We start from the raw sequence: 23,381 nt of genomic DNA, 5'->3' as shown, positions 1-23,381 counted from the left end.
ATTTATTTAAAAAAAAAACTGTAATTTTAACAATACAGAACAGACTAGATTTACCGTTTAAGATAATAAATAAAAAACTCGAAAGTGGCCATAAGGTAGCCTATACATCTGGCAGACCTCAATGCTGTAATGTGTCATAACTCTGAAATTCCACACATCAATGTTTACAAGAGCAAATTTGGCGGTTAACTAAAAAAAAATGGCCTTAAATACCATGGGGTTGTTGTTTGGACAAAACCTTTACTCAGATATGGTTGGCAAACAATAAGTGAAGATGACCTTGTCTCATTTATGTAGTAAAAAAATTACACTTGGACAAGGACACAGTAACTTAAAATCTGTTTACTGATACAGTACGCACAGCCCCTCAGCGAAGCCAAACGTACAGTTCAGGGCAGATCAACCATGCCACTATTCCCCAAAATAGCAGTGCTGTATCAGAGGGCAACTTCTGACATGCTCACTTCTAGGATGACTAAAGCAATATGGAGTCCTGTAACTGTTATTTTACATAACAACTGTGTGGGAGGCCGCTGCTCATCATGAGAGCACAGAGCGGAGAGAGCTCTCTCTTTTTGAGCTGAGGAGATGTGTGTGTGGGCAGTCACCTACCCAAAAAGACTTTGGCATGGTGTCATAGAGTGTGGGTTTCACTCTTTAAAAATGATGGCACAGTCACCATAAGCACTTCAGTGCAAGGGTGTTTATTTGGTGAACCCAGCACTGTGTATAAAGGAAAAAAAAATAAAAAATCTTGGTGGTATGTGAAAGGGACATTTCTTGATTGATTTTCCACAATGATGGACTTTTGGTGAGAGCTCTGTCGATCTGTTTAGGACCCCAAAACCCAGAGCTACAACGTAGTGGAACAGATAGAGAGAGATGTGCAAAGCACTGCAAGTAATTGATAAGTTGATATGTTTTACTGCTGACTGCCCAAAGGTAACATAAACATTTGGAAATTGTGTTGTAATTGAGTTATTGACTGGCATTACGGTTGACTCTATGGGCCCTATTTTAACGGTCTGAAACGCAAGTGAGAAGCACCAAGCGCAAGTAGCTTTGTGGGCGGTTCTATGGCATGTTGCTATTTTACCGGCGCATTAATGACTCTTGCGCCCGACGCAAATCTAAAAAGGGTTGTTCTGAACTGAAGTAGCCTAATTACCCGTAGGTGTGGTTTGGGCGTAACGTGCAATAAACCAATGAGAGTGCCAGCTCCCATCCCCTTTAAGAGCCATGAGCGCATTTGAATCTGACGAGTAGATATTTTGACAGCGCGTTTGCAGTCTCCGATGAGACAGATGCATGACCACATGAATTTCAAACTTCAAATGGCTCAGTTTATGGCCAAATAATATGGCCTAATTCACACATGGAATAGCGTTATCTTCCACAACTTCAGAAATACTGAGTCCTCAAATAAATTTCGGCAAAGAAAACTTAACACACATAAAACACATCATACATAGACAAAACCGTCTAAAAACACATCTTTTTAAACAGACATTTTCAATCTAATTCATTGTCTCCCACCCATTTCACCCCACTTGTGTAAATTGTTTCAATGTATCTTGTTCTTGTTTTTTTTGTTTTTTTTAAACAGTAAGGTGACCTTGAGTGCTATTAAATGCGCCCTCAAATAACATTTATTATTATTATTATTATTATTATTATTATAAGATAGGGCCCTATATGTTTGGATTTATCAGATTTAATCGAGGCTAACCATAGCAAGGCTCGTACTGTTTGCCGATTACGATCGAGTAACATAAAAAGTGTGTGTATGCTTTACCTCAACCTTATTCATAACCATTAAAGGGTATGTCTTCTCCATCACTGTACCGCTCCTGAGATGCCAATGGATGGCGGCCGTGACAAGTAGTCGTCTTTAAATTGTCTCCTGGGCGATGACACACTTTGAACCTGAATGGTTGGAGTCAAGGTACCACCGGGTCACTCCGGGCTTCCGGTCTTTCATGGCCTGTATCCAGGTCAAGTCCAAGTCCTTCACATCCCCCTCAACGGGCAGAAGTGAAGCTTTACATCCTACCAGCTGGCCATGATTTTTCAAAAAGGGTTTTGAGGGTCCCTGCCTAGTCCCTGGACTAGGCAGGACTAAACATGGACTAAACATAACAAATCATCATCTACAATCAAAAGAAAATGAATGGTATCAACCAGCAACGAGCGTGGGATGTGCTGTGTACTACACCCGATTCATTATTTTGACCAAACATAGATGCGTCAGGCCATATCTGGGCTCCCCGCTGCCGTAACGGCCAGGTTAAAATTGAATAACAGGCAGTTTCCTTGCCTCCAGCAAGGCCATGCCCGCAGCTGTACGGAAATCATAGCCACGGCCCAATCCCCCAAAGCCTTAAGTGCATTCTGTATTTAACAGGCCGCTGCCCCGGCAAAAATGTAATGAAACTAATATCTGATACTTATGGTAGATGCTGCGGCATTTTTAACACATAGTCTACTATTGAAACCCAGTGTAACTAATGCAGCAATGTGTCTGTGTAACATAGCCTCTGCAAATTGGGATACAAAACATATTGGAACACATCGTAACGATGTCCAAGTGCTTTAGGCTGTAGTTTTACTTTAACTCAACCATAACCAGATAATGTGATGCCCACTCTGACATACAAGGGAGAGTATGTCATGAGAGCAGACATGAAAGAAAATGTATTTTAGTTTTTTAATGTCCTACACACATGGGGTTAGTATTTGCATGAATATAGAAATATGTGGTTACTTGGATTGTCCTATTTTTCCAAACACTGTTAATCCTTCTGAAAAGCAAAAGCATGTTATATTAGGGTGGTTGAGAAGGTTAATTGTAGAAAATTACAAACTATTTTGTCTTATCGTTGCAATATCATCCACTTTTGCAGAAGAGATACGAGGAGTGCATCAATTGATGTGAATCTGATGTGTTCACACACTGCTCAAGTGTAGATAGAACACACCGGTGGTTCAAAAAATAAAGAAATAAAATAAAAATCCCCTTTGTGTCCCAGAACAATACAGTCATCAACAGGATGTGACAGCCTTTGGCTTATCTTGCCGCTCCATGTTGATGGCTAGCCTGGCTTTACAGCCGCAGCCCAATGGACTGACACCCCATATACAGTTATTGTCTCCTGATCCTTCACTGACAGTGCAAATCCATGTCTGGGCTGTCACCACCCTGAGCGCTCACAACAAACCCCAACAGAGCGGATTTCTGATGCCCCTTCTGCTTCTCCTAAATACGTCTTCTCCTTCGGGGGCTCCATGTGTCCCTGCGCTTGTGGCTTTCACCACGGACAGATCGTAACCCCTTTCCACAGCACTCGTTATTTATCTGTAAATTGATCGGCTACCCATTCCTGGGAAGCCTCTACCCACCCTCACCACTCACACCTCCTCCCCATCGCACAGGGGTAGGCTTTAGCCTGCTCTCATTTGGAGCCGCTTTAGGTTCATATAATGGAGCAATCTACCCCCCTCTGAGTGTTTATGGAACCCCTGATGGCTATTGCAAGCGGTTGTCATTTTAGAGAAATTCCGAGCATATTGGCACCCTGAATCGACTCGGTTCTCAGAAATGGTTGACCCAACTGATCGTATTTACCTCACTGTTGATAGGTTTTGTATCATCACCTCACCGCCAAGGGGATTCAGATTATGCTCCAATACCAATATCAACTTTTTTTCCCCCACCATTATCCAAGAGTAAGGTGTTTCATTGAAGACTAAAGATTGCGTTTACGCGGCCCGATGATCCGTTTAGTCTTGAACGCTGCCTTAAATATGTGTGGGCTTGGGCCGTTTTTGTTGCACATGGTAATCAGTGTTTTTCCTGCACATTTAATCGTCATTATTGGAACTAGTTGCATGACGGTTTTTCTACCGTGGAACACGCAGTACAAACTGATGACAGAGCGTGGAAGTGGATTTGCAAGGCAAAATACATCAGATGGTATTGCCAAGCTGTGTCTGTCCTTTTGGCAAAGTTTGGTCTTAACAATGCATGCTTAATTTCATAAAACAGCGGATCTGGTGACAGCAGCATAAGTGATGAGAAAAAACAGAATCCCCAAAATTTCAATTAAACAGGCATTTTCATTGTGGCATTTTCCAGGGCCTTTACAGGAATAGCCAGGAAAGTGACTGTGTTTTGGGTGAGTAGGAGTGTGGGAGCAATGTATTTTATGTGTGGAGCCCCAGTTGTGATTCACCTCCGCTGGGTGAGGGCCAGGATAACGTCGGGACACCTACACCCTCAGCCCACTCTCTCCATAGCTGCGTTGCCCCTCAGGCAGTTAATGCACATAAAAGGAGTAAAAGGAGGATAAGGAGGAGGGGTACACAGGGACGGAAATAAAACATCTCTCTCTGTATCCCTTTACGTTCTGCTCTGATGAAATGTTCTGGTGTCCGTGGATTGGCAATGCCTGCTTTACACAGAAAGCTATTGGCTGTGTAAAATAATTGAAAAATATAAAAATGTGCACATAATTCGAAGAACGTTAGTTCTTTGTTTATCAAGACACTTGTCAACAGGATGGAAGAAAAACATAGCCAGCGTCAAGGTTTTCAAAACTTGATGGTTGTCAGCCCTCACACACACCTTGCACCTTCCTCCCTTCTTAACCTTTCCACGGTAGAATTCGCTGCACTGCATGAATGTGATTCATCTGATGGGGAAAGCTGTACAGGGATCCCGCTGCCAAGGAATTGAACACCCCCAGACCCCCGCATTCCTACACACTCTTAACACCCACCCACCTCCCTCTCAGCCAAAGCTTCTTAAAACAAGTTACAAACCAGGAACTGGAGCGCTTGGCTTCTTTCAACAGCCATTGATTTTGCTTCTTGGAGCCATAGCAGGCAAGCACCCCTAGGGTGCTCTGGCCATTACACCAATGGGGAGAAGTCTCCCAGTTTGTCTGTTCTGTGTCCTTTTTACTTCCTCCGAATGAGGCCATGTCAAGGTCCAGAAACAATGAATGGCTCTCTTTCCATCCCCTCTGGAAATGTCTGCCTTGCGCCTTGCCACAAGGGCCATGCGTTTCTGACATAAAGCAGACCACCACGGTGATCCCTGCAGCATAACCAAATCGAATGACAAGACAGCTGCAATAAAGCATGACAGGAACGCCGGTGAACCCGACAGAGAAAGGTGTATTGAAGGGAAGGTAAAGGGCAGCTGTGCTCAAAGGAGAGATACAATTACATTTGTGGAGGCCAAGCCAAGTGGAAATGGAGCTACTGCCTAGCAATTACCGGAGAACATGCAAATTGGAGCCCAACGTGGCAAGCATAAGTGATGGAACTGACATAGAATGGAAATAGGCACGTATAGACAGTTGTTTTCGGTAGAACAGCACTGCACAGACCCAGGCGCCCACCAACAATTAAGGGAAGTAATTAGTTTGAGGCGTGAGCTTGAGTTGCCGTGGCATCAATGGCTATCTTCTTGATGAACCTGATGGATCGTAGCACAGCGTGTTGGCGACATTACAGAATGACAGACTTAGACTAAGGTAGCAGAGGGTGTATTTAAATGTTGAATTGTGCCTTTATCTTATTTCCCTGTGCTTTTCCTGTCCAATGGTGTCAGCATCCGGCGCCAGGTTCTTCACAAAAGGCTAATAAAGAACCCGAGTGTGGCACCAGGGGCAGAAGTGAGCTGCTGATTTCATGTAACACCATTAACTCCACCGCCAGCAGATGCCCTCTCCCAGTCCTGTATCGGGGCGAGTTCAGCACGGCAAGGCACACACACCGGTTTCATTTATCATTTCCTTCTGCAGGGAGAAATAAATCACGGGCCGACAAACAGCGCTGAGTGTCCGCGCAACAATTGATCCGTCACGTCACGCCAAAGTGCAGTGTCACAGAATTTTAAAGTGTATCATAGGGCGAGACAACGGATGAATTATAGGCCCTGTGCCTTTAATGAATTGTCTTTCCTCAGGGGGTGTGATTATCTTGTAGAGTTCAATGAGTGGTTGTCACCAGATGGGACCCGGGCGCACTGTGGTTTCTGCAAAGCCAGGCCCTCGTGTCTTGGGAAGATAACATTTAGAAGTTCTGCATGCTGTTGTCAGGCAACTGCGGCGCAGTATGCCTGCTGTTTGGGGAAGACAGAGATGATTAATGCTCAGGGAGGCAGTCGTCACCTGAGTGAGAGTTATCCATTGTTGCTTCTCACATCCAGCTGAGTCCCTAGAGTTTCATCAATTAACCAAACGTGAAGAAACGACCGGCAAAATATGGTCTTGTTTCTAGATTCTAGAGCCTCTGACAAGAGATATGGAAAATAGCCTATTATAATTGTCCCTGAATCCAACGATATATATATATATATGAATATATATACATATACATATATATATCTTTTATATATATATACATATACATATATATATCTTTTATATATATATACATATATATATGGTTGCATGGTGTTTAATGAAGCTAAATACGTCAATGCGGAAAGTACAAAACTGACTGCGGTAATGAAACCACCATTGAAGGTAATAAAGCCGACAGCCTTGATTTAGCGGATCCTCGCCAAACAGATGATTGCCGTCTGGTGAAAGGGAGGATAACAATAGCTGATAAGAAATAATTATTATATTGATAATGTACATTATGCGTGGAGGTTTTCTGAATGGCACCGATTCAAGGGTTCACTTTTACTTCGGTCCACTTCGACTAGTTGAATGTAAAAGAAATGGTATGGCTGTGTGAATGCTTTGATCACACTTGTTCTAGAGATGTAGCTCCGGCAACTCGTGGTGCGTTTAATTGTGGCGATGAACAAGAAGTGATAATGAAGAAAGCCAGGGTTTTACAAATAAGGTGTCAGGACGCCGTCTGGAGCATAAGAAAATGAAGGATTTGAAAGCAAACTCCTTTTGCAACACGTCTATTTTCTAACATAGTGAGGATGCTGCCTCCTCCATACTTTGATTTCTTTCTTGTTTTGGTGTCTTGAGGAGACATGTTACTTATCAAACATGAAAAGAAACAACCTGAGTGTTGACCTAGCGCCAAAGCTTTCAACGCTATTTTTTGTCTGTCTTCTATATGGAAACCCTTGAAAAGAATGCCCAATGATTTCATTCCATTCAAACATTATGGACAAATTAATGTTCAAAAGACTTAGAAATGAAGGAATGTTTATACATTCAGTATAATGGGAAATAGAGCAGAGGCTGGAGAGGACATATCATTGAGATTATTGGATCATATCCAGTCCTGAGGCCTATATTGTCCCACTGTTGTTGAGCCTTTATTAAATGTGGGGCCGTCACTCGCCGCCACAGACAGATTTTGCCTCCAGAAACACTATTTATTAACATGGCCCTTTTGTAATCTGCTCACAATCCAAATTGATTAATCTCAATTTGACAGGTCGCTGTATTCCCCGTAATTAAGTCCAATCATCACATTAATATTCTCTGTGCGTTGCATGGATTCTTATGAACTCGGACTGGTGAGGCTGTCAGTGCTGCCATATCTTATTAGCGCTCCGAGATCACTTAAAAAAAAGGTTCAACGGAGAGAGAAGAGAGGTAAGACAATAAAGGGGGTTTACTTTTGATCTCACTATAGAAACTTCCAATGGAATTTAACAAGCGGGCCCATTTTCACAGAACAAAGCTCATTTTAAATGATGTGTAATGTTGGATTTCCTCATTATCTGGCGAGTGAGGGCTTTCCGACGCCTTGGGTTTACACTAAGTCACTCCCCGTTTCTCTTTGTTCATAATGGCTGCTTTCCGAATCCAACCCATTTTTAAATGACAAACCATTTGCAAGTCTTTGGTCCTGCCGCTCAGGCACCAGTGTGTCAATACTGATCGATAGACATCTAGGAGTATGTCGCCAGGGGACTAAAAGCTTGCAGAACTTCCCTGCGACGCCTGCTGTAATGGACACAGGGGTGGCTGGGTCAGTGTGGCCCGAGGAATCTTTACCAAGAACAAAGTCTGGCTTCTCTCGTTCTCTGTATCAAACAACAGCACAGTCACACCGAGCCAAAGAATCCAAGACTTGCGTTATACTTTTGATGTTTGTTTTAAATAAAGATCGAGAACAAGTGTTTCTCATTAATGATGGTGCAAAATGTCAGGCACTCGACGGAAGCTCAGGCAAGCAAGGTGACATTTATTCTCGTCGGCTCCGCCTTCATCGGTGCGGTGGCAAAGCTGTCCTTGACACCGTCTCCTCCTTACTTTCTTTTTTCTGTCGGTCGTTCAATTAACCTTTGCACAGATTAAAATGTTATCCTCCGCCGCCTGAAATTAGAGAATGGAGGCAGGCCGTGTTAGCTCCTCATACAGCAGAGGGCTAGGCGTGCAACTGACGAGGTTGCCACACTCATTAAGTGAAGACGGCCCCTTTGTTGGTTTTTCTTGGTCAAAGCATCGTGAGCGGTATAAGCGCTAACAGGTTGCCAGTCTTTTCGCAGAAGCCCGCTGCTTGTCTTGGCACGACTCTGACAAATCGCTGGGGCCAGATTATGGAGCTCAGCTGCCGACGCAAGTCCTCCGCCTGTTGCTGTAGTCCCGCGCCCAGCGCCTGGCCCGCACAGCTCTCCGCCATCCCTCCAGCTTTTTGACATCTTTACAAAGACAAAAAGGAGGCGGGGGGGTATTTATGTATGTGTGTATGAGTCTGTATGTGTGTGTGCGACTGTGATTGCATGTGCATGCACTTCTATTGTGTAAAGATTGTTAGGAGAAGTAGTCTCAAGGGAGAGGAAAATCAATAAAACCAAGCTTAGCTGTCATGCTGGGACTTTCAATGTCGATCCAAAATGAACATATTAAAGTGATGCACTAATGCACTCACTAGCATGAACAAAATGTTCTGATGGAAATTGCAGCCGATTCTTAAAGAGTAGGCGGACATGTCCACGACCACAACTCCCCCAAATGGGGTTGGACGATTGCGTTTTAACTGCAGGTTCAACGCAGAAACATTTTAAATCAGACATAATGGTTGGTAAAAGGCGTACTTTTTAAACACTCAGAAACTTACAACGGTTTATTGTTCTATTCTTTTTTATATCAAATGTGAGGTATTTTTGCATTGAGAAAGGGCAAAACTTTGTTTCATTTGAGAGATTTCAAACCGTTTATCTCGTTTCTTAATATTAACTGGATGAGGATGCCTACCAGGCTGCAGCAGAAATAAAGCACCTCGATTCACAAGCAATAACAGGGATTTATTGTTATTCTGGGAAGACCCCTATACCTCCTGATGTTGTGATTCTTCCCTCCCCAGCGCCAAAGAGCAACGTATCGTAAAGGGAATCGCTTGGAACACATCCACAGCCTCGAAGCTCTCCAGACGATGGCTTTTCATCGCTCTAAGCGGACTTGACAAAAAAGGTCAGGAAAATACACTCTTGTCTCTTGTACCTCATCATTGTGTCTCCATCACAAACACCTACCTGCACACACACACACACACACACACACACACACACACCCACACCCACACCCACACACACACACACACACACACTGTCCTCCCTCTTCACCCCCGTCAGGGGCTGCCCGTACACGTATACATGAACACCGTTTGTCAGCGGAGAGCCCCCACAACCTAAAACCGCTGACACTTGGCTTTATGAAAGATTGATGTGGTGCCGCCATCCTCCCCCACACCGTCACTTTTTATCCCCTGGTGTTTTGTCAGAATCTTTTTTTTTGAAAAGCAGGTGCAATCCCTGTTTGCTATCTTATACTCTGAATGTTGTATGACTGCCGAGTGCAACAGCACCAGGGGGGCTGACTACTTCAGGAAATGGTGCTTTAACTATGTTCCATCTTAGCCACACAATCGACTTGGCCCAAAGTGCACAGCAAACACTGCAGCGGAAAGTGGTGATGCTTCTTAATGAATGACACTTTTAAATGTGTGAATCCATAGTGACCAACCTGCTGTGAACCTGGACCGAGATGAGATCAGATTCTTTAAAGAAGGGGCTTAATTTTAGCTTCTTGGAAGAATGGCAACTGTTCCTTTAACAGACTGATGTTTAATGACCTAAAATGTGATTGAGAAAATTTTATTAGGTGAGTGCTGCATGCAGCGCGCTCAACTATTGTTCTTCGTAAGTTTTATTAGGTGAGTGCTGCATGCAGCGCTCAACTATTGTTGAGCGCTGTTTTATTCTTTCTTTCTTTCTTTCTTTCTTTTCTTTATTATTCTCTACAAACTTTGGGACCTATCTCCTTCCTCAATTTTTCACCTAGAGACTCCATTCAAATTATCAGATATTCAGAATAGCTTGGAATTGCCCACTTCTTTTCATATTTTTTAAATATTTTATGCTTTTTAAGATATCCTACTATCTTTTTTTTAACATGGGACTCAATGGGAGGACGACAGAGCCGTCCTCAGATACTTCAACTGTTTAAGACGTAACTAAATCAATTTCTAACCGTTTATCTTCGTTCAAACATTTTAACAAATCTACACACTTGTATCTTCAATAATATCCAAACGGAATTTCGATATCATTTAAACTTTCTTCAGAATCACAGTTCTAGTTGCAAACCGCCCCGCCCATGTCACGCATGTCACACGCCAAGCCCTGCCTAGAGAGTACACTACGTCATCGTGGTTTATTCAGGGACAGTCGGGATTTCATAAATTCGGTCAAAGCAGGGCCTGGATTTGCCTGGATGTAGGATTTAATGTTGTTCTTCCTATAGTAGCTACTACATAAACGTTTACTAAACAAACGTTTCAAGATAAATGGAAATATTGAATTACTTGAAATGATTATTGATGTGAGGACACATTATTCCACTATAGCAACAATGTAGCCTAAAATAATTTTTTAGACTGAGAATTTTTTGTAACCACTTTTTAGCCAAGCTCAATCTGTTAACCTCTCTGTTTAGCTGTATTCATACTGACTATTTTATTTAATCAAATACTTACCTTTGTCAGACGGTTTTAGGCCTATCTCCTGATCAGCCCTCTCTAAAATATTGCATTTCTATAGAGGGCATCCAGTACACCACCATCTTTGGTACTTTCATCTTTTGTTATCTTATCTGTATTATACCTGACCTATTTTCTCACCCATACTGGGTCATGTCCTATGTATTGATGTGTCATAACCTTTGGTACTGTATGTGCCTGTTTGTGTGGAGTGTATTTTGGGACTTGTCCAGGTAATCAAGGGCAGTGGTACAAAACAAATGCAACCCCTTCCATGGAATATCATAATGATTGAATAAAGCCAATGATATATAGCAAATAATGAAAAACATTACCAAAAGAAAAGTTTATATTATTTAGCAACAATGAACACTCTTCTGATCAAACTATGTAATGCAGACCAAGCCATTCCCCTGCAAAAAAAAGTACAATTATTATCTTTACATCCTGCAGTGAAGAAATGGGAGATGTCCACCACTGCCTTTTTTTCTTGATCCATGAAAATGTTATGAAGTGGATGATCCTGGTGGTTGTTCTGAATGGCCTCTCACATCTTCAGTGTACATCTCTCCACCACCAAGAAGTTTACCCAGCTGCCTTGTATCTTTGTGTGTGATGATACCTCACCAGCAGACTGGAAAAAACGACAAACTTGCTACCTCAGATTGATAAATTATCTGCGGCATCTTACTACAGATAAAATGACTCAAGGACTCAAGAATACATTTTTCATTTATTAAATTAACAATATAATATAATCTGTAACCATGATGACTTAAATTGAAGGGAAACATCTTCGATGGTGCCCTCCATTTAAGGACAGCATGGGCATGGGAAACATCTTCAGAATCATCTTCTCTGTCACTCCTGAGCATAACATGTTACTAAATTTTTCATAGTTAGCATATTCTTGAGCATAGTTGCAGCAGGATTGGGTGTGAGCAATACACGCAAACATTTGTAAAAAATCAAATCAAATATTGTTAAGATATCTTTGAGATGAATGTTCATTGTAGTTACTTGGAAGACAGAATGACTACAAGCTATCAGTGATATTTTCAAAAAATACTCATCCTTCATGATGCAAAGCCTGCAAGACCAGTTCAGGCAGACGACTCAAGTTGCGCCCATCCTGATCAGCTGATCAGTCACATGCTCTCCTCATCCAAATAAGGCGGGCTATTTAAACCCCCCAGCTTACCTGCACATCCCTGGCTATAATGTTGCTGACAAAATATTTCTTACATTAGAGCTATTGACAGCCTCACACAAGTACGGCATGTGCTTCTGTAGACCACATACCGTACTTGTTATGTGTAGGGGAAAAGGGGGGGGAATTTTTTTTTCCCCTCAGAAATATTTTACAGTAAATTCAGAGTGATCATACCTCCATGGCAGGCTTTCCCATCCAAGTGGTTTCTGAGATGGTACTGTAGACTGTGAGGTTGTGTTGTCCGAAAGGGACAACAAGGACGAGTCACACGCCTCTGCTGTGGGAAACACTGGCTCCTCGCTGGCCAGGAAATAGGTGGGATGCTGAACAAGAACCGAAGAACAATTGACCATTAGATTCAAGGTACACAAGGACTATTAGCATTATTTTACATCATTCACATTAATTCATTCAACATTTCAACGTTACATAACTTCCTATTATTTTTTGCTATCGCATAAGACTTTGTCACGTTTGTCATTTTCGATATAAAGTTACGCACACACACACACACACACACACACACACACACACACACACACACACACACACACACACACACACACACACACACACACACACACACACACACACACACACACACACACACACACACTTTAGTGTAGGATTTATCACACATGTTGAATGCTGACAATTAAGTTGCCAAAATACCCAAACATTGCAACAATATAACTTTTTCTCTTAACTTTGCTATCTCACAAGACTTTGTCACATTCGTCACTTTCGATATAACCTTACACACACGTGCGGACGGACACGCGCACACACACACACACACACACACACACACACACACACACACACACACACACACACACACACACACACACACACACACACACACACACACACACACACACACACACACACACACACCCTCTGCAGGGAAATACATTTGACGTTTCAGATTCTTCAGTTCAATTCTATTTACATTTCTGCATTTTTAGCAATTATTTGCGCTTTTCATTCAGCGGTCACTTTATTTTTTTTTCCAACCATTTACATTTTCTTAAATGGTGTGCAATTTTACATTGTTTACTCCATTTAGACTTTTGAACTTTTGTTCAAAACCCTTCACTTGATTTAAGCCATTTAACGTTTCTTTATGTCTTAATCAATGTGGCTTTATTACAAAATATTTTCAACCTCACATTGCACTACAGCACACACCGCATTTTCTGCAGGAAATGCTTTTTCTAGTTCTTCATAAGTTTTATTCTCGTTCTTTCTTTCTTATTCTCTACAAACTTTGGGACCTATCTCTAACTTTGAGGGCTACTTTTAAAGGACGTTCAGGCAGTGTTGCCAGATTGGGATGTTTTTCCCGCACTATTGGGCTACGGCTCGCTAACCTCTTAAACACATCTAAATATTCAGAATAGCTTGGAATCGCACTCTTCTTTTCAGATTTCTTAAATATTTTATATTTTTAAGATATTCTACTTTTAAAATACTATATATTTTTTTCTATCTTGTACTTCAACTGTTTAAGACGTATTTTCATAATATCTAAACGGAATTTCGATATCTTTTAAACTTAAATCAGTTTTAGTTTCATACCGGCTTCGTTTTCAGCTGTTTTCATTGAAGACGTCTGCCCATTCTGACACACCTACTTCTTAAGACATCGTAACTCAATTATTTGTCATCCGTTTACCTTCGTTCAAACCATTTAACAAATCTACACACTTGTATCTTTAATAATATCGAAGCGGAATTTCGATATAATTTAGACTTTATTCAGAATCGCGGTTTTAGTTTCATACCGGCTTCGTTTTCAGTTGTTCTCATTGATTTACTTTGACGAGCGTGAGGACGTTCAGCAGTGTTGCAAGATTGGGCTACTTTTGAAGGACGTTCAGGCAGTGTTGCCAGATTGGGGTATTTTTCCCGCTCTATTGGGCTAATTGTAATCACGCACCGGCTCGCTATTCTCTTAAACACACACACCCACACAGACGTTTCTTTATGTCTAAATCCATGTGGCATCATTATAAAATACTTTGAACCACACTTTGCACTACAGCTCTCACAGCATTTTCTGTAGGAAATGCATTTTCTAGTTACCTTTGGTTTTCCTTTGTTCATTGTTTGGAATGTGATCCTATTTTCTAAAAAGGGAAACTCTAATTAAGATGTTGTTTGCAAAGAATCATGGGGAGTTTTAATTTCAGCAGAGGTTAACCTGTCTAGGCCTTGCTACCATGGCTACCATTTGCCGAAAAGCTCTGGTTTGACTTCAGTGACATCCGTTTCATTTACATCTAATGAAAAGCCTATAGACATATCTTATAATGTTATTACTTTATACCATTGATATTGCAAATTGCCCTTATATTGTTTATGTAGTCAGGGAAATTACACATACCTTTACTTATTACTGGATAAAAAGGAGAACACTTTTTCATATTTATAAGCAGCCTAATGTTTTGCTAGCAAGAATTATTTTCATCTTCATTTTTTTTTTTACCAATTACAAGAGAATGTGTGATAGTTTTAATTACAAAGACAAAGTTTACACGTACAAAAAGAACTAATTATGGAGCCTAATGACACTAGTTTCCCATAAGCAGTGTTCCAATGTGTGGGATAGCGCGCAGTTCTCATTTGGAACATTCACAATCAACTTGTTGTCTACAAATTAAAACAATCACACCTCTAACAATCTCCGCCGCCATCTTCCAGTGAACTCCCACACTCAACACAAGTTTGAGGCTCCTGATAATAGCTTTGTCTTTGCCAAGGCTTTTTGTTTGCTTGCGCCTTGCGATCAACATGAAAGAAAATAATAAAAGGAAACAAGTTGATAGGCTTTTGTGGAAATGCCTCTTGATGTGAATAAATGTATTCTATTACCTCGTTAGACCACAAGATATTAAAGCTCACATTATTACCTACTGGCACCACACATTCCTAGACTAGTTAGTCTGCTGATACACATAGAGCGGTCCAGACAACACCATAGAAGGTGTTGATAAATCAGACCCATTAGGCATGGCATCTTAACCATTGAATCTAAACTGAAGATTTACCTTGGTAAATAAGACCCTGTAGGTGTGGCTTCTCTACCATTCTACCCACACCAATATCGACAGAATATTTACCTGGGTAAACTAGACCCTGTAGGCGTGACTTATTTACCATCCCGCCCCCACACCAATATAAAGTGAATTTTTACCTTGATTCTGCAGATGCTTCATGAACCACCTCCAGAGGGCTCTTCCGTCTACCTTGTATCTCTGTATAAACCACAGGATGAACCTTTACCGCTCTCCGAGTCATACCTAGTCCCGGAACCACGATACCAGAGGCATCGAGTTTATGCGTCATCACCATCCCACTCCTCACCTGGGTTTGGGGACTCAAGTGACTCGAGTCCCCGTCTTTGCATCGTTTCATTCGGGGGTAGGGCCAACATTTTAGTCCGGGGCCAAAACAAACAACGTGAATGAATCTTCATCCCTCTGTCACCATCCGTGTTGATGGACGTAATCAGGTGGTTGTGGGCGGGGCCATTTGGCAGTTACGGAGACTAAGTGTTAATATCCCCTGCAGACTGGTGAGCGCCACGAGCACGGCGCGCATTAGTGACGCCGGCGTGTTTGCGGCGTGTGTGATGGTGTGCGTGTGTCAGATGAGCGTAATCATGTCCCTCTGTTCTCCTCCACGTGGGCAGCACCAGAAGAACCGCGGCAGTAATTGCTAGTTATTAAAGCGGATAATCAGCTCCGGTGTGCAATGTAATATGATGAACACGGTGGATGTACAGCTCTCGGAGGACGAGGAGGAGGAGGAGGAGGCTCGGATGAAGAGGAAGATAGGAAAAACACGTTTTGCACATGCCAAGGGGCTTCAGGTAGCGGGAGAAAGGAATGAAAACGTTTCTTGTTTTCTGACAGACCGAGGGAACGTGATGGATCGCGGTGTCTTCAAGAGGCCATTTCCCATCAGGATCACAGTGAGATTGATCAATTATTTTTTTTCTTCTTGATCAATTATTTTCAACTTCCCCACAATGCAATTCGGTGCTGCCTCAAGACATCCATATGGGCACGTTACCGCCCACACATGTAGTAATGAGTATCTTTTGTTCAACGCTGTCAGTTAAAATGGCCCGTATTATAATTCTCTGCAGGTTTATGCCAGGCAATAATAGTGATCCATCAAAACTGAACTGGGACTACTTGTATCTTACAAGTGACACACAGCCATATGTTCATATTCAGTTGAGCGTGTTCCTGGAGCGATAGATTTGTGAAAATAAACAATCCATGGCAATGCTATATACTGTAATAGATAGGTTGTACAATGCTGAGTACATCACAGATTTATATTAAGTATTCACTTTTTTATTATTTGGTCAAATGTTATTAGAAGTGCTTCTGTTTGTTTTGTCCAAAAGCTTTGGCTGGTATAATCTTTCTTATAGTTTTGTTTTTTACAAATGACGTCAATACAGACAAATCTATTAAAACAGTGATTTGTGCTGTCCAGAAGTTCCACTAGCTTTCTGTAGTGTAATAATATCATGTGTGTTCTTCTAACCTCATTAAAATACAGTATACCATTTCTTCTTAAAGTCCTAACTGTAATAAAAGTAAGCCTCTCATTTCCCCGGCAAAAGAATTGCACATGGCTACTGCTGGAATGAGCCCAGTAAGTCCTATGCATATACTGAAATCCACATTATGAGACACGTGATGAAAGCGCAATATTGCTATTGCAATATTGAAAAGCAAACCAAGTACACTATCTAGTGAACTAGCAGGGGAAGGAAAGATCACTGCAAAAATTAACTTTGTTATTTGACTGACCAGGGGAAGTCAAATAATCATGGTTGGGTGTCTCATGCACTGATCTATTATCTACCACTGTACTCAGTAGATACATGACATCACTGCTGTTAACCATTCCATTGGGCTTCAGTCATCAGGCTGCACCGCACTTAGATCAGTGATTATCAAAGGGGTCCCATCTCTCCCTGCTATTCACAAGAAGATGTTAGGGGGGACCCAAGATCATTTCCAAATTGTCAGAAAGTATTACTTTCCATATTCCATAAAATGGAAATAACACATATTTGTTGTATCGAAATCATCAGAAATGTATTTTTAGTATGCCACATTTCTTACGGTCTCAAGTAAAAAAGGAAATCATGTAAAAAGTTAAAGAAAAATAGTTTGGAGAGAGGCCTAGCACATTTGAAATGGATTACACCACGTGTGGTGGGGAGACTGCTAGCTTTCTTGTGTGTGTGTGTGTGTGTGTGTGTGTGTGTGTGTGTGTGTGTGTGTGTGTGTGTGTGTGGTGGCAACCCCGGTCGTCAGCGGCTGAGATTTGAGAAGGACACGCTGAAGCAGGGTTGTGGGTTTATTCGTGCAGCTCACGTGAAAAAAGGTAAAACAAAAGGCAACATAGGTTCTTCCTCATATGGGGCAAAAAGGGGCCGTCTCCGGGTCTGGTCCGGCGGCGAGGACGGCGTCTCTATCGCTCCCGTCTTCTCCCACTCAGTCCTGTGGGGAAGTGTACTGGCGTTAGTACGGGTTGGTGCGTTCTCCCCCTACCTCGTCTCTCCAACTCGGCTGTCTTCCCCGTCCGGTGCGTGTCCGGTCCTTAAGAGGCCTCTGCCGTCTCCCTCCCCCAGGTGATCCCAATGCCCGTGATTGTCCGGGTGCGCTTGATGCGCAGGCCGTCCGTACCTCCCTCGTACTACCTGTCCGCGGAGAGGGCGCTGTTCCCGGTGCTGGTGCGGTTCGACCCCCCCAGTTGGCGCGGGGTTACCACAGTGTGTTTGGGAGTGTTTTTGCGTGTTTGTTTGTGTGTGTGTGTGTGTGTGTGGGGGGGGGTGTGTGTGTGTGTGTGTGTGTGTGTGTGTGTGTGTGTGTGTGTGTGTGTGTGTGTGTGTGTGTGTGTGTGTGTGTGTGTGTGTGTGCGCCGTTGCGAGAAGGCGGGTGTGACAAGGGGATCGCAAATCTTGGGCCAAATCGTTGTTGGGTAGGCAAGCTAAATAGTCTGAGAACCGCTGGTTTGGACAACTTAATGCCATAAAACACAACCATCGCGCCTAAGCCATTTGTGTCAGCCAACTAGCCAGCCTGTGACAAATGTTTGTCTGCTCCTGGACCATGAGATGACTCATTGTCTTCCTTCACGAGGGCACACCGGGCCGCTTTTGTGCTGAATGTACTTCCATGTCTCTCCTGTTGTATATAGAGTGTTGTCTATTATATCAGCCACTGTTCAATTAATACCATGCTGCCCAAGACTTGCTGATCGGACTGTGCTATTTACATGCTACGGGATGATCTTTCAATAGAATAAATGCTAACTGATGTGTCGAAAATACTGATTGGCTAAAGAGATTGAGAGTGTTTTAAATGCTAGTGTTGAGTTGATGACGCCAACAGAAGTCCTGAAAACCTATCTTTAATATACGTGTGAAGGCAAACAGTTTGCCCCAAAGAATGCCATATCTTTTGATCAGTGCAAAAATAAATTGGTCTAAATTAGTTAATTAAAAGGCAAATTTCCGTTTTTGAGATCAAGGTCATTTCATCTCTGATAGCTGAAGCTAAAAAAAGTACACGTTCATGGCAGGCTCTGATCGATGGCAGACGGGGGCCCTGTGTTTGGGTGATTGTAAACACAGACTTTGATTGGGTGATAGTAAACTGACACGCTGAATGGTTGATTGGAAATCGACACAGTGAATGGAGGTTGTAAATGACACTGTCGTTGACGAGAGATGGTCATGATAATTAATGTCTGAACATGATCATGATTGACAATTATAGTCTAGCCTACTTATAATCAACTAATAAACTAATTAAAAACAGAAATAACACTAATGGTGTTGCAAGAACATGTAATGCATACCGATGCGTAGCACGTTCTATCCGGAGCACGGGGTCATGTTTGCCTGTGTTGTGTTTACTTTTCATTTGCAGGCACTCTTAGCCAAAGCGACTTACAACGATTCACACACAGCTGACTCTTCGGGAGCAGTTGGGGTTAGGTGTCTTGCTCAGGGACACCGTGACACTCAGCGGAGCCGGGGATGGAACTAGCAACCATATGGTTACAGGGCCCCCCGCTCTACCTCCTGAGCACAGTTCTGTGTTCTTTCTTAGCCATTAAAATTGTCTATAACATGTGATGATGTCATCACGCTGTGAAAGAACTATAAATGTTGGCAATCCAATATAGAGGGAGCAGCTTATATGGATCTCCAGGTGTATCTGTGGGCTGTATCTAGATAGAGCATCGTGTAATATGGCATTTTCTGGGGAGGAAATAAATGGAGACATTGCCGCAGGTGTGAGAGGGGATAACTCAAACTTAAGCTAGGTTAGGTTGAGAGCATGTGCTGTCATGGTATCTGAGCTGGGTTTACACATATCCTTATGGTACCAGAAAGCCATTAGGATATATATGCATTCATACTTGACATATACGGCTTGGAATAAATCCAACTCTCTTGTACAGGTCCCTACAGATTTAGATATTTCAGAATCCGAATTTACTTCGTTGCCAAGTAAGTTCAACACATAAAGGGATTTGGTCTTGGTGTTTGGGAAATAAACATAGTAAAGAAACAAATATAAAATATAAAGAAAGAAAGTTTTGTTTAGAAATAATCGGTCAGATGGGATCATTGCAAAGTAATCCTAGGATTCATACTGCAAGGATTATAGATGAGCAGCAAAAATGCTGATAATCATAATACACTTAATATCAGAATTTCAGCAAACGGTTTTAAGGTACAAAAAGCGTTGTGATATTTTTTATGGCAAAAACAAATGCTACTTTAGCATTTTTATTCTTAAAGTTATCCGCTGACATTTAGAACCACATGTATTAATCATGCAGTCTTTTGGCGCCGTGATACTGCAGGTGCAGAACATTTATCCTAACCCTTCACACACACACACACACACACACACACACACACACACACACACACACACACACACACACACACACACACGTTGTGCGTCTGTCTTCAGTCCATTATCTGTCAACAGCCCGAGTGAACAAAGTAGGCCTACCCAGTCTAGACGATTCCTTCCACCCGCGGTGTTCAGGCATGTCTAGAACAGCACAATAACATAAGGGGGGTCTTTCTCCGTACCGACGAACATTATGAAAGACGTGATGAAACCCGGGCGAAACCGCCACGTCAGGCCGCACGTCGGCCTCCCCGATGTGCCGGCTGCGGCTTCCGACCGCCGGCGCTAATGACACGGCTGTTCCACCTGACCCTAATCGACGCATCACTCTCACGCCACACCGTCGTAATGGACGCCGTTCGTCACGTCTGATTAAATTGGGAGCGTTGTGATTCATCAGCATGTTGTTATTTATTTATTTTTTCCGAGGGAGAGAGAGAGAGATTACGGCCCCCCTGAGGTATTGACCGTTTTTAATTGCCGGTGTGCACAAAACAAAACACACACACACACACATACACATGCACACGCGGAAAGATTGTGGAGGCTCGGTCGTGGAAATCAGCAAAAGTGTGCATCAGCGATTTAACATGCCTCCACACACAGATTTAGCAGAAAGATGATGGCGTACTTATTTATTTATTTATCGTCTGACGCCGCCACCGCAGCACTCAATCTCAGCACTATTGTGAGCCCATGTAGGGCTCTTCACAGCTATCCCCCACGTAGAGAGGGAGAGGAAGATAGGGAGGGAGGGAGAGAGAGAGATGGGGGGAGAGAGGGAGAGAGGGATGGAGAAACAGGGAGAGAAAGAGAGAGGGCGAGAGAGAGAGCAAGAGAGAGAGGGAGAGAGGGAACGAGAAAGAGAGACAGAGAGAGAAGCGATAGAGAGAGAGGGAGAAAAGAGAGAGAATGAGAGAGAGGGCAAGAGAGAGATAGAGGGATAGAGAGTTAGGGAGAGAGAAAGGAAGAGAGAGAATGATAGAGAGAGCAAGAGAGAGAAAGAGACAGATAGAGGGATAGAGAGAGAGGAAAATGGAAAGAGGGAGAAAGTGCAAGAGAGAGAGAGTGTGAGAAACAGAGAGTGAGGGAGAGAGAGGAAGAGACAGAGAGAGGAAGCAAGAGAAAGAGAGGGAAAGAGAGGATTGGGGAAACTGATCTGTTTTGTTCCTCGCACTGCTTTAATGGTTTTTGAAAAAAATGTGCACATGCTTCCTAATTCAATCACTATGGAAATCAGAGAACGCACGTGTTAATTTATGTAATGCTACTCCTGCAGAGCACTTATGGAAATCTGCTGCCTATGAGCCCAAATGAAGAAGTGATAATCGCCGGCATCGAGGTGTGTTATTCCAAAGAACCGTTGTGGATTACATATTAACAGCCCATCCATGTTAGCTCCGTTAAGAGCACCAACTCCCCCATCGGCCCGCTCCTCCAAGTCTCCCATTGAACATCATTTATGAATTTGCGCATATTTGGTGACTGCTGACATCAAGCATTTCAACAATCAAAATAAGGCAAAGCTGGTGTGTGGGAACAAAATGTTCAGTCCATAAAAAGTGTGTTGATGTGATAATGGAGGCTTTCGGTGTAAAATATGCAAATGGCGGTGGCTGCGCATCCCCCCCCCCCCAGTTGAGATCTGACATCACTCCGCCACAAAGGCAGCGCAGGGACTGCAGTATATACTGTAGGTGCCTCCCATCTGCTGGCAGGTGACTGGCAGCCCCCCCCCCCCCTCCCCCCTCCTTTATTCCATTGCTATTTTTTCATTTGACAGGCTTCACACTCGCCACTGCCGAGAATTGCTGCGGCCTATACGGGGGGCTCCACCGTACTCCAATCCATCCCTGCCCCCCAACACACACAGCTCTCCGCCCGGACCCCTCTCTCTCCCCTTCCCGCAGGCTCTGCGGTAGAGGGGGAGGTGGGGGGGGGGAAGGGGGCGGGGGGGGGGCACCGGGGTGGGAGAGTGGGGTTGATGGGGGAGAACGGGCAGGACGATTCAGGAGACAAAAATAGAGCTCATTACTCCATTACTGCCACCCATCCTCTGTTGCTAGGCAATGGTATCAGATTAACACTAATTATCATTTTATCACATCCAACCACCAGCACCACCAGCCAGCATACCCCCCCCCCCCACCCCCGACACACTGTCAGTTTTCTTTATTTTCTTTCTTTCGATCTCTCCCTCTCTCTTCTCTCTGTCGCTCTCTCCCTCTTCTCGTCTCCTCTCGTTCCTTCTCCTGCTGTGAGCGCCCCCGCATAGCGCTTTCCGTAAGACCGCGTCTTATGAGAATGAGTTTGATCGTTTGCGTTGGGGTATTTATCCACATATGAAACAAATGGCTTTAAATATATTAATGTGGGAAGGCTTTTGTTTTTGTGTTTCTTTACGGATTCCGAGAGATGAGGCACGGAACGGATTTTGCCCGGGAAAAAAAATAAGAAAAAAATAATCAATCGGCTAAAGTCACATCTCTAAAAGCGCTGTTCTGCCGTGTTGGTTCCAGAAAGCACAACGGCTTTAGCGTTATAAGATAATAAGAGACCCCGTAAATGCATCTCTGAGGGCCCATTTGAAGTTGACCGGGACCGTATTCCCCATCAGACGTTTCCTCTCGGACAACAATGTCCGCGGGAGGAGATTGTCCTGAGGAGATTGATTTTTGCCGTGCACGCGCGAGAGCAAGCACCGTAACCCCAGGGGGTAAATCAACACTTAGCAGACCAACCCCTTCCCTCCCCTCCCCTCCCCACCACCCCACCCGCCACCACCTCTTTCTATTCTTTTTGTACCTAAATGAAAATTGGGCGAGGTAATGCAAGCTTTTCTGCATTAAGTGTGGCTGTAGCAGCCACAGCATGCTTTTACTCTCTGCGTATCATCTCTCTGTCTCTCTCCCTCTCTTTTTCTCTTTCTCTCATTCTCTCTCTCTATCTCGCTCTCTTTCTCTCCCTCTCTCTCCCTGACTCTATCTCCCTCTCTCTCCTTCTATTTCTCTCTCTCTTTCCCTCTCCCTTTATCTCTTTGTCTCTCTCTCTCTCTCTGTCTCTTTCTCCGTCTTTCCCTCTCCCTCTATCTCCATCTACCGCTTTCTCTCTCTGTCTCTCTCGCTCTCTCTCTTTTTCTATCCATCTCTATCTCTTTCTCTCTCACCAACCCTCTCTCCGTCTCTATCTCCCTCTCTCCCTCCCTCTCTCTGTCTCTCTCCCTCTAT

At 43.2% G+C, this 23,381-nt stretch overlaps 1 long non-coding RNA gene across 1 annotated transcript; it reads right to left on the bottom strand.

Moving 5' to 3' along the window:
• Nucleotides 1–12,396: 12,396 nt before the first annotated feature.
• Nucleotides 12,397–16,167, bottom strand: LOC132449018 (uncharacterized). The gene is made up of 3 exons (XR_009523481.1): nt 15,554–16,167; nt 15,384–15,444; nt 12,397–12,507 (listed from the first exon to the last, which is right to left on the bottom strand). It is a non-coding gene; the product is annotated as an uncharacterized LOC132449018 (long non-coding RNA).
• Nucleotides 16,168–23,381: the final 7,214 nt, after the last annotated feature.

This window comes from Gadus macrocephalus, chromosome 20 (genome assembly GCF_031168955.1).
Source record: "Gadus macrocephalus chromosome 20, ASM3116895v1".
NCBI lineage: Eukaryota > Metazoa > Chordata > Actinopteri > Gadiformes > Gadidae > Gadus > Gadus macrocephalus.
The sequence above is the reverse complement of the archived record's forward strand: the minus strand, read 5'-3'. Positions and strand labels throughout refer to the sequence as shown.